Source organism: Bidens hawaiensis, unplaced genomic scaffold, assembly GCF_021521415.1.
Source record: "Bidens hawaiensis isolate Kalapana, Puna unplaced genomic scaffold, B.hawaiensis_p1.1 tig00064791_1, whole genome shotgun sequence".
Classification (NCBI taxonomy): Eukaryota; Viridiplantae; Streptophyta; class Magnoliopsida; order Asterales; family Asteraceae; genus Bidens; species Bidens hawaiensis.
This window is the reverse complement of record NW_027506561.1, coordinates 47,703-60,201: the sequence shown is the minus strand read 5'-3', so window position 1 is coordinate 60,201 and position 12,499 is coordinate 47,703. Positions and strand designations below refer to the sequence as shown.

General features: G+C 37.1%; 1 pseudogene; it reads right to left on the bottom strand.

The window, feature by feature from the left end:
- Positions 1-3,498: 3,498 nt before the first annotated feature.
- On the bottom strand, positions 3,499-10,369 carry LOC143618182 (8-hydroxygeraniol dehydrogenase-like; annotated as a pseudogene).
- Positions 10,370-12,499: the final 2,130 nt, after the last annotated feature.

Sequence of the window (12,499 nt, the reverse complement as noted above, 5' to 3'; positions counted from 1 at the left end):
GTCCATTCTCAATAGATTTTAATTGTACAAAGTCAGTTATTCTCACAACGTTCTTGAACCTCCACTTTCATTTTTCAAAATTGCCCTCAAAGCTCAGCAATTTGGGTGGTTTGCTTGTAGTTCTAGCCTAATTTTCAAGCATTAAGTAGTTCTTCAACAATTCAGGATCAAAAGACATCTTTACAAACTGATCAGAAAGTCACTAAATTAAACAGTCTTGAAATCAGCAAAGTCTGTTTAAAATGCTAAGTACAAATGAATCGCAATCGCAAAGAAATGCGATGCGATTGGTTTCACAAATGCGATTGGTTTATGGGAAAATGCAATGTGAATGGTTTTGTGAACAGTAATGCTATGCAATTGGGATCCAAAACACAAATGGTTTGAGAATGCGATTCGATTCTAGAGAAAATAAATCTCACGAAATGTTGTTTGCACGGACCTTCAAGTAAACACCTTTTTGGCGATTTTGAAGCTTTAAACAACCTGAATATCCCTTAGAACACTTAAACACATTTTGAAAAACACAAAACAAGACCAAAATCCAAGGTTGTGACACAAGAACCTCAACTAGTAGGGCCGAAAGCTCTGATACCAATTGTATGTCCTAAAGACGAGACCAAACAACTAGTTCTTGAATCAGTCTCACTTGTGTACTAGCGGATATCATACACAAGCAACTGAGATCTCAGATCTTTCTAGTGCTTGTATTATATGCTATTAATAGTAAACAGAAGGATAAGGTAGAAAGAGTTGCTGAGAGTTGGCTAGTTTTGTCAAAAAGGTTATGTTGTGCATGGAAGCTTGCACTATATGTAGGTCCCAAATTGACCACGAACGGATTTTGCACTTGATAAACAGTCGAGACGGGGTGCAGTAAATCAAACGACCAAACATAAATAATATAAAGATAAGATATAAATGAATATTCTCGTTGTAGGTTAAAAGATTGATAACATTAATAAATAATCGACTCACCTAATGTGAGCTCCCCTTGGGTGGATGATTTACACCATTGAAAACACACATATAAAAGACTACAAGTGTCCTATTTATAAACTAATACATAAAATATTCTAGAAGCTTTATCCCCTTGAAGCTAAACGCGCGTCCCGAAGCTCTTGTTTCATGTCTGGTTTTCTCGTCGGCTTTAACTATTAACTTGACGATAAAATATATATAACGAGTTTCTTAATTTGATATCGCAAGTCACAAATATTGGCCTTACAATCATCCCTTGACTTATGATATCAAAAACTTTGTTGAACCATGTATCGCATTTTCGCAAATCAACCCCGATAAAGCCAAAGCCTCTTCAATCGCCCCCTCAAGGTATGATCCACCTAATTCATTAATGAAGGAGTTCTAGCTTCTTTATCCATCTCGGATCTTTAAGCAGTATAGGTGTAGAAGAACTACCGGGGACAACGAACAAATGACAAAGCTTATTATTTCCCCTTTTAAGCGTTTTGAAAATAATATGGAAATAATATGGTTTGAACATGGTCTAACAATGACGAAAAACCCGATCTCTTTTGACTTTCGTCAGTTTGGTCAACCTCGAACATATAATTATTTCTCTGGCCGAAGGCATCTTGCAAACATGTGGCCAAATGTCCAAGAAAATTAACTTTGTTTGTGTAGGCCAAAAAGAACAAGTCCAAACGTTTTCTAAATTCTTGTTATATTAAAGGTTTTGGCCCAACAAACTATACTCAGCTCAAAAGAAAATGACCCAGAGAGCCCATTAATCAAGTCTATATATCACTATTAGGGAACGTTAAAAATTATGCCTTCCTGACATCAATGGTAGCCGCCAGTCATTGGACACAACAGAGATCAACTCGCCGGAAAATCATAACATCCAGCAGCTTCCTCATCGACATCAGTGGTCGTCGGCATTATATCCTTCCACCACCTCTACAGTACCACCCACCACTATTGCCGCCAATCAACACCGTGGCTGGAAAAACGTATTCCAGCCACAGCCGCCATCCTCTCTTCTTTTCTTTCTTCCAATCTTCCTTTCTTTCTTTCTCCCTCTACCAAAAAAATGGTTCGCCGGAAAACAATTCAAATCGAATTCGATTCGTTTCGAACGGATTTTTTTGACATATTTAACACCCGGACAGACACCATCCACCACCGCCAGCAGTTGGTTTGCCGGTCACATCTTTATCCAACAGTTGCTACGATTCAAAATAACTGACACTCGTGCATCGGAGTTTGATAATTTACATCTTCAACTTCGAACTTGTCTCCGGGAAGGACCGTAAGATCGCCGGATTTTTGGCGCAAGGCGTAACGGTTCCTGAAACGCCCGGATCTAACACTTGTAGATCCCCGAACATCCAGATCTACAAGGAGAAGCTTCAAACGCGCTTATTTCCCCGCTTTATTTCCAAGTGTATTTCTAGATCTAGAAACTTTATTTTCAAACTTCAACGAGTCTTTAATGTCTCGGTTCGGGTAATCGCGGAAATAGAACTCGAATATTAATAACAAAGTTGAATTAGTTGATTTAAACCCGCTCTGATACCAAATGTAGGCCCCAAACCGACCATGAATGGTTTTTGCACTTGATAAACAGTCGAGACGGGTGCGGTAAATCAAACGACCGAACATAAATAATATAAAGATAAGATATAAATAAACGATCTTATTGTCGGTTAAAAGTTTGATAACATTAATAAAGAAGCGACCCACTCAATGTGAGCTCCCCTTGGGTGGATAATTTGCACCATTGAAAACACACATATAAAAGACCACAAATGTCATATTTATAGCCTAATACATAAAATATTCTAGAAGCTTTATCCCATTGAAGCTAAAGGCGTGTTCCGAAGCTCTCGTTTCGTGCCCGATTTTCTCGTCAACTTTAATTATTAACTTGACCATAAAATATATAACGGGTTTCTTAATTTGATATCGCAAGTCACAAATATTGGCCTTACACTATTTATAGTGCAAGTTCCATGCATCCATTCTATTATTACTTCGACCCATTGGGCTATTCTTTACAAGGCATAGGACCCAAACATTACAAGACATAAACGAAAGTTAACTCAATACAAGCATTAACAACATGAAATAATACAAAATACTATTATTAAATTGGGCCCAGCCTCCTACCAAACTTGGTAATGGGATGGCTGGATGGGGATATGAACGCCATTGTAAGCGCTAATGTCATATAAAGATTACCTAGCTATCATCCCTTCAATTTTCTATTTGTTGGCATCTCATATTTAGGTGAATGGTAACGTCACCAATATCATGTTAATTTTAACTTAAAATGATAACATTATTATACATAGTACATCATAAGGCATTTTCAACAAACTTGATGTATTAACATTTGATTTAAACCATAGAGAAGATATAATCTCATTAACAATGTAAGCACTCAAATATATATAAAAAAGGTATGATTCAAAAAAACATAATAGATGTCCGCGGCCAACTGACAATCAAAATCCAAACCACAAAAAGAAATTATCAGGTGGACTTTAGCGAGTTCGCAATGTCACTAACAAAGCGATAACGCACATCAGATTTCTGAAGACGCTCCATGCCAGTGTTGATATAGTCTATGGGAATGACCTCAACTGCTGCAGTTATCTTGTGTTTTGCTGCAAATTCAATCATCTCTTGTGTCTCTTTCATACCTCCTATCAAACTTCCTCCCACCAGCTTCCTCCCTAGTACAATCATGAAAAAGATGGACTTTAGATTTCAAACATCAAAACATTAGTCTGATAAGGAAATTAGTATCATCTTGTATATGTCCTAAATATAGGGCTGGCATATCGTGTATTTGTATACATGTACACAACACGAAAATTTATCGTGTACATGTATCCCTAACACGAACACGAATCTGTTACTACCTGGTATACACGATATAACACGATAAGTGTTGTTTAGAAACAAATATAGTGAAACAAAAGCCGGAGAGGGAATGTTCATGAGTGGTGAGTGGTGACGGCTAAGAAACAGAGAGTGAGAATGTTTTAGGAACTTAGGGTTTAGGATAACTTAATTATATATATTTAATTATAAAAATCTTAACATGTACTTAACAGGTAAATATGTATTTTACTTGTTTAGACACAGGACCGGCCCAACTATTTTGAAGGCCTAAAGCCAAGAGAAAATTTTGGGCCCTTATCAAAAGTTAGAAAGATGAAATTGTAGAATATATAAATTTGATTTTTAAATTCATCGAGCATTTGCTGTGTTTTGTATATAAAAATACAATATTTTTCAGTTTTGTTTTAAAAAAAAATAATTTATGTATGACACAAATCAAAGGAATATATACAAACACTCTTCATTCTATTTTTGATTTACCGAGCAACGTTTTTCATATATGAATTATAAAGTTTAGATTATTTATTTTAAAAATTGAATTTAATGTATATATATATTACAAGTATAAAAGAAGGATTTGAATACAACTGAAAAAAGAATTAGAAACAAATAGATAAAAAGTAAGAATTAGAAACAAATAAATAAAAAGTGATCATCTAATTAATTTAAAAACACTTGAATAGGCTGGGAATCGAACCAGCGTGGCTTGGAATTGGGGTGGAATGATAGGACAGGGATTACCACTAGACCAAGTTACAAGACTATATAATCTGCCAATTATTTATAATAATAAAATCGATTTTGTATATATATAAATACGTATTTTTTAACGGAGGCCTTAGATTTTTGGAGGCCTCAAGCCTGTCACACCCGGCCCTGAGCGGCGGAAACAGCCGGGCGTGCACGAGTGGGGATTGATAATTAAGCACGGGCCATTGCAAAACATTCAAAGATTTTCATTGCGCATGAAATGTTTAATACAAATACATTACATTGTTTAAAGATTACATAAAAACATCCAAGTATAAAAACTGTTGAAGATTTCCACGCCATATCCCCTTTGCGCGGCGGGTACAACCACGCGCATCGAAGGGATAGAACTAAAATCTTCCAAAAAGCTAGTTTTAGATGTTCAGCGTGAGGTGCTCTAAGTGTGACTCCATGCGCTACCTAGTTATCTCCTGAAAGACACGTAAAAATATTTGAATCAGTATAAACTGAGTGAGTTCACAAGTTTTAGTAACTTGATAAATCGTATTGCATCATAATCTCGATACAAATCATTCTGAAACATAATTCTGATAGCATTATTAAACACATGCTTGGTAAAACATAGATCTATCAACATATTCTGATAAACTCGTTGCGCGGTTTACGCGCGAACATTTCTGGGAACTGTGCTCGTCTGTGTAAGTGGCGCTGCCACTACGAGCTAAAATAATGTAATACCGTCCCGCGGGTTACGCGCGGACACTTCTGGAAAACTGTGCTCGTCTGTGTAAGTGGCGCTGCCACTACGAGCGAATAATACTGTAATACCGTCCCGCGGGTTACGCGCGGACGTTGTGCCGGAAAACAAGGCGCTCGTCTGCGTAAGAGGAGCGACCTCTACGAGCGGGCTCAAACCCATAGTACTGCCCCATGACCATACTAGGCACTCGTCTGTGTAAGAGGTGCGACCCCTACGAGTGGGCGGATCAAACCAGCAGTCCCTACCCTTAGAGTTCCAATGGTAGAGTGATCACTTACTCGAATCTGGTGCACTAACATTGAAATACCATAGATAACTGTTCGCATTGCTCATCATGAAACATAACTTAAACACGTAATCGTTTGCATAGCTTGTAAGTATACCATGATAAAACATTATTTAAGTACGTGTCCCTCGCCCCGAAAGTAGTTTAAAAACAGTGAAAACAGTGAAAATAGGGGCTGTGAGACTCACCTGAGGTTCTTGTTAAGGGATTAATCGAGATTCGGGTTTTCTTGGTGTTGGCCTTGGAATCGAAGGTCTAGAATACGATTAAATAACAAGAAGTATATATATTAAGATCAAGAAATAGGAGAATATAAGGGTTGGATAGTAGGTCTCAAGGTTATATTCTCGGCTTACCTAGTAACAGGATCGGAAATGAAAACAACGGATGCTTGGGAGAGGATTAGTGCAAGTTTGTAGTTCTTTGAAGTGTGTTTTGGGTGATAATTTAGGTTACAAATTTATAGGCAAACTCAAGGGAACACAATCCCTTGCTTTAGGGGATTGAAATCTTTTCATATCTAAATGTAATGATGATAAAGTATGGAAGTTATTATTATTTACTTAAGAGTGGAGTGGTGGATAAAAGATTTTGATTTGATTTGGACAGAACATGCAGGTCTGGGGTTGGTGAGAATAGGGTGGCTGACAGTTGACTTTTCATGTTACAGTGTGCTTTTTCAGGTACTTTTGTCAGTGTACAGTAAAAAGTGGAAAATCTCTGAAACACGCTACTGTTTTCTTTCGGGCGGGAGTAATCTCCTTATAACTGGAGAATAGACTAAGTGTTCTGTGCGCATCACTTTGTGCGCATAGCTTTCTGCGTGTAGGACATTTCTTTGCTGCGGGTAGATACGTAACCTTCTCGCAGTTAGGGACATTTGAGTTTCATTTGTAGATTCTCCAGGTGGTCTTGGTATTTCAACATAGTGATCAGTCATGTTGAAGTCAATTCCATCTTGGAGCTTCAGACAAACTAGCTCTCAACGTTCCCGCCATGCGGGGAGGTTAGTTCCCTTCCGCACGCGCATAAACGATTTAGGATGCACCCGCCTTAGCATTATGCGGGATGGTCAACCCATAGACAACATAACGTTAAGTTACATGAAAACATAAAGCCAAAACATTCACGCATGGCGCATATAACATATGCTCACGCTGGTTCTTAACATGGTGCGCTCGCGCAGGTTGCATGTAACAACTGCACGCGCTGACTAACATGGCGCGCTCGCGCAGGGCGCACATAACAAATGCACGCGCTTAATATTTACAATCACCTAATTATTAGGTTGATTACTTAGCTTATGGGTTTGGGAATTTACCGGTTGTCACATTCTCCCCTCGTTAAACGAATTTCGTCCCGAAATTTAGGAGACGTTGCTGTCAGAAGCCATGCTCTGAAAGAGGTGTGGGTATTTCGTGCGCATCTGGTCTTCTCTTTCCCAAGTGAATTCAGGCCCACGCCTCGAGTTCCATTGAACCTTTACTAACTTGATTTTGCTGCTGCGTAACTTTTGTTCTTTCCAATCGGTTACTGCTATAGGTTCTTCTACGAAGTGCAGCTGTTTGTCGATGTGAATCTCTTCCAACGGCAAAATCAACGTTTCGTCAGATAAGCACTTTTTGAGGTTGGACACATGGAACGTATTATGAACTCCACTGAGTTCGGCGGTTAAACGGAGCTTATAAGCAACCGGACCGATCCTTTCCAGGATCTCAAATGGTCCAATGTAGCGTGGATTCAACTTTCCTCGCTTGCCGAAACGGGGGACTCCTTTCCATGGAGAGACTTTTAAAAGTACTTTATCCCCTACTTGAAATTCCAATGGTTTCCTTCGCACATCTGCGTAGCTCTTCTGTCTGTCGCGCGCTGTCTTAAGGCGATCCCTTATCTGAAAAATCTTGTCTGTTGTTTCCTGGATCAATTCTGGACCAGTCATTTGCTTGTCACCTACTTCAGCCCAGCACAGTGGGGATCTACACTTGCGCCCATACAAAGCTTCGAACGGCGCAGCCTTAATGCTTGTGTGATAGCTATTGTTGTAAGAAAATTCAACCAATGGAAGATGAGTATCCCAGCTACCTTCGAAATCGATTGCGCACGCGCGTAGCATATCTTCCAATGTCTGGATTGTTCGCTCGCTTTGCCCATCCGTTTGAGGATGATAAGCCGTACTCATGTCCAGACGAGTACCTAAAGCTCCTTGTAACGATCTCCAAGCTTTACATACTAATACCATAGGGCCGGCCCTGTTTAGACACGAAAATATACGGGTATTTTCGTTTCTACCTGTATGGTACACGAAACATGTTAAGGCCTTACATGTTACCTGTTAAAGTTGTGTAGTTACGTGTCGTATATTCGTGTCTTTGTATAGATTGTCAGCCCTACCTAAATAAAACAAAGTAAACAGGCAATGCATAGAGATTACACAGGTTCATACCCAACAGCAAAGGGAAAGCAGGTACTTCATGTGGTATGGTTGGAGCACCAACCAAAACCAACTTGCCATTTGGCGTTAGGAGGCTGATTAAAGGTGGTAGAGGATGATCAGCAGAAACCGTGTCGATAATACCATCCATAGTACTTACTGCAGCCTGCACAAACATGTAATCAGTTAAGAATTATATATACAAACCGAACCATATAGGTTAGATTTTTAATGTTTAAGTTTTCTCTTTAACACCATTTATTTTTTAAGTGTTGAATGTAATTCTTTGTTGAATATTTTGGATTCATGCTTACAAGAATAGAATATACTAATGGGAAATCATAACCATTTTAACCAACTTTTTAACGTGTGATTGGCTACAGGGTCAAATGGTTATACACCTATACACTTATACCCAAATAAAAAAAAATAAAACAAAATCTTAAGGGCCATTTTAGCTTGTCATTTTAGAATATAGAGAAGCAAACATGAAATATGAATAAACCTTATGGAGCATCCATCCGTATAATTAACTCTAATAGTTACAAGTGTTACCTGCATCTGGGATTCATCGCGGCTGACCAAGAACGAATCAGCACCAAGTTTACTTGTAGCTTCCTCTTTTTTCTTAGGGTTAGTGCTAATTACAGTAACCTTAACACCAAGAGCTTTAAGAAACATAACAGCTACATGACCTACCCACCAAGACCAACCACACCAACATGCATTCCGGGCTTATCAAGCCCATAGTATCGCATCGGGCTGTAAACAGTTATCCCAGCACATAGCAAAGGCGCACCAGCATCAAGTGGAAGGTCTTTGGGCCAGGAGATGATGAAGTGTTCATTCGCAACCATGTGGTCAGAGTAGCCACCGTAAGTTACAATAGCAGGGCTGTTGTAAGTCTGGACCGATTTTGCGCAGTATTGCTCTTGATCAGCGTCACATTGGTCACATGAACGGCACGAGCCAACCATACAGCCCACCCCAACTTTGTCTCCAACTTTCACTTTCTTGACCTTGCTTCCCACCTCAGTCACCACACCCACAATCTCATGGCTGCAATAAGCAACTTAGTTAGCATTCTACCTTCAAAACTAGCCTTGTTCAAGTGTTCAATAAAACGTTAAGCGAGAAGTTTGTTTAGTCAATACAGGGAACGGAACAAAGATGTTGACCATTCTGTTTATAAGTAAACGAATGGACATGAATACATATCCCATCCATTCGTGTCGGTGAACATTAGTTGATGTTTATTTACATATTCATCTAAATTCATTTGTTTGCTAGTTATTACTCATACTAGTTGGTACCAGACATACGCAACATCCCAACCAAATTTAGAACCAATATTCATATATCTTGAAACTTGTATATAGCTTAATTTTTGTATGATCTAATATATTTAAGGTATATATACATACTTAATCATTGATTTTAAAATGTTGGATTGTTGAATCATATGATAATAATTAAATAATTGTATTTACACTTTAACTTAGATATTTTTTTTATGTTCCTTTAGAATATTAAGAAGGAACATATATAGATTAAGGAACAGAAACATGAAACATGAAACATGTTCATTAAGATTCACCTTATTGAACAAACACAAACAGTAAAATATGTGTATAAGTGTTAGTGCCCCTTCATTGTAAGTTAAACAAAGAAACGTGAGCAATGCAATGCCGCAAACAAGCCTAGCTTGTTCAAGTTATTTCGATTCATTTACGCGCCTATAAACAGCATTTACAAAAGCAGTCTATTAATCATGGAGGTTAATTATAGTTACACGGGGATCATGGGATACTTGGCATTGAGCCAGTCATTCTTGATAGAGTGAAGATCAGAGTGACAGACTCCACAGTACAACACTTTAAATCTCACATCTTCATCTCCTGTTTCCCTACAATATTCATTTTTATCAAAACTCAAATTTAAATAGGTTAAAAAAATAAATTCAATACACATATATGTTTTATCCACACACATTATGTTACCAAAAAACCACTCGTAAATTTTCATGGATTTAAGATTATTATTTCATACAATATATGGATCGATCCATCGATTTCCTTTTCAATGAACCAACATAATTAAAAACAAAAACATGACACGCGATCTGCATAAACATATATAAACAGATCTTATATATTATACCTCCGGGAGAACTTAATGGGTGAGAGTGCACCGGAAGAGTCCCTAGCGGCGTATCCGAAAGCCTTCACTGGATGCTCAGTCTCTGGTGAACTCCCCATCGCGGGTTACGGTGTGAGATAGAGAGAAAGAGAGAATGTGAGCGTTTGAAGGAGAAATGTGTACATGTGTGTGGTGTATATATAGCGGCGCTATGCATGCATGTCTGACCTGTTAAACAAATTTGGAACTAAATATAAGATGTTTTAAAATTGATTTACTTTAGTGATTTCCTTAATGTATTGCTAAACTTAACATGGTTATCATTTTTCAGTTTTCATATGAATTCAGAATGTTTATAATTTATCTCCTTTTCTATATATATACAAACTTATATGAATAGAATGTATACGGGGAAATATTTTATTGATTAAATACGAAATACATAATGGTGTAAATCAAAGGATTAATTAGAGTTCATACATTCTTCCTTTTGTTAAATTATAAGAACTTTAGTAACTAATTGTTGACCTTACTAAAATTCTAGTAAGATTTGGGTGTCTTGTATGTGAAAGTGATTAAAAGTTTCATTACATGGCTAATTCGGAATGTGTCTAGATTCATGTTAAGAAACCATCAGAGCCCAGTTTTGATGCTTAGAGTCAGCGTCGTCTCAACGTTCTTAAAGACCTAAAGTTGAGACCTTTTTCAAAAACTATTTGATGTGAACCCTTCTCATTTACCCGAGATTGAAACCAACAAAATAAACTAATAAGTTTATAGATGACGAGATATAATTTTTATTTTTTTTAATTATTTTTTTTTGTGTATAAATATATTTATATGAAATTTACTCTTCGCTTTATTTGATATAAGTTATTTAATTAAAAATTTATGATTAATCAAGTCATTCAAGAAAATCGTTTTCAAAAGAGATATAAGCAGCTCTTAAATAATCATTAAAAGATAAAGAATAAAATTAACAAACTTAAAAGTATATTTTTATTTAATATATTCACTTTTGGTTTTCATAATCTCGTTCTATAAATTTTGTCATTTATAATAATAGAGTTGATTAAAACTAAATGAAAAAAAGCAGTTATTATACGTATAATTATATATTCACTTGATCAGTAAGTTTTTTTAATATGCATAAGTATAGAAATGGTAAAGATATATACAATAATATGTTTAATTATTAATCCCTTAAGAATGATATGCGACATGGGCCTTTCCTATTAATTTGTGATCCATCAATAAGTATTAATAAATAAGAATGGCCCATTTCAAAAATCCAAATATATAACCCATATTTTGATGGAGACCTAAAAGTTAAAGGCCTAAAACAAATGTCTGATTTGGCTGGCCCACGGGCCGGGCCTGCTTAGAGTTATTGCATGTAGAAAGGACTAATTTGTGGTAACTTTGATAAAGAATACTTCCTTTGATGATGATGATAAAAGTGTTTTTATGATAGAATATTTTTATTTAACTTTAACTTGGTTTGTTATGAGTATAAAATAAAATAGATGGATTTCATCTAAATGGGTCAAAAATGGTGATTCATGCATTTATTGTTGGTTTTGGTGTCTTTCTATGAATTGAATTGAACTCCTATATATATTGTTATGTGGATTTGTTAGTGTTACGAATGAACGAGTACGGATGAATTAAGACGGCAAATAGCCAAATAACCTTGGATGAAGTTTAAAGAAAAAGTGTTGTTAAAATGCGTCAACGAATTATAAGTTAGTTAAGTTTAGGAATGAACATTATGATTTGAGTGTATGAAATGTGGTTAAATCGTTTTTACTAACATGAATTTGCTTTTACTTTAGGGGCCCGTTAGCATAGTAATGAACAAGACTCACAGAATGTGTGACACGTTAGTATCTTGAGGGATTGTTGGGTTCACAAGTGGTGTGACCCGTTGGTAGAATGAATACAGGATCTATAAGACATGTGTCCCATACTCCTATTAGTATATTGTTCTCTATCAATTTGATGCTTTCATTAGCTTACTCATGTCTCCTTCGTTGCATGACGACCCGATCATGGCCTTGGTCAAACGACGCGACCGATTGCTACACCATGCTGCTGCCTTGGCCGCTTAATGAGCCGCACACATCGAAGTGCTATACGCCTCCACCACATCCTTGCGGCCGCCATCATCGAACTTACCACCGTGTCCGATCAATCACAGTTGCCTCCACTAACTCCAACGGCTGCAACAGCCCTAATACCACAACCAATAACCATACCAACAATCAAAAACTTCTTTCTCATCCTAACCGGTGGACCT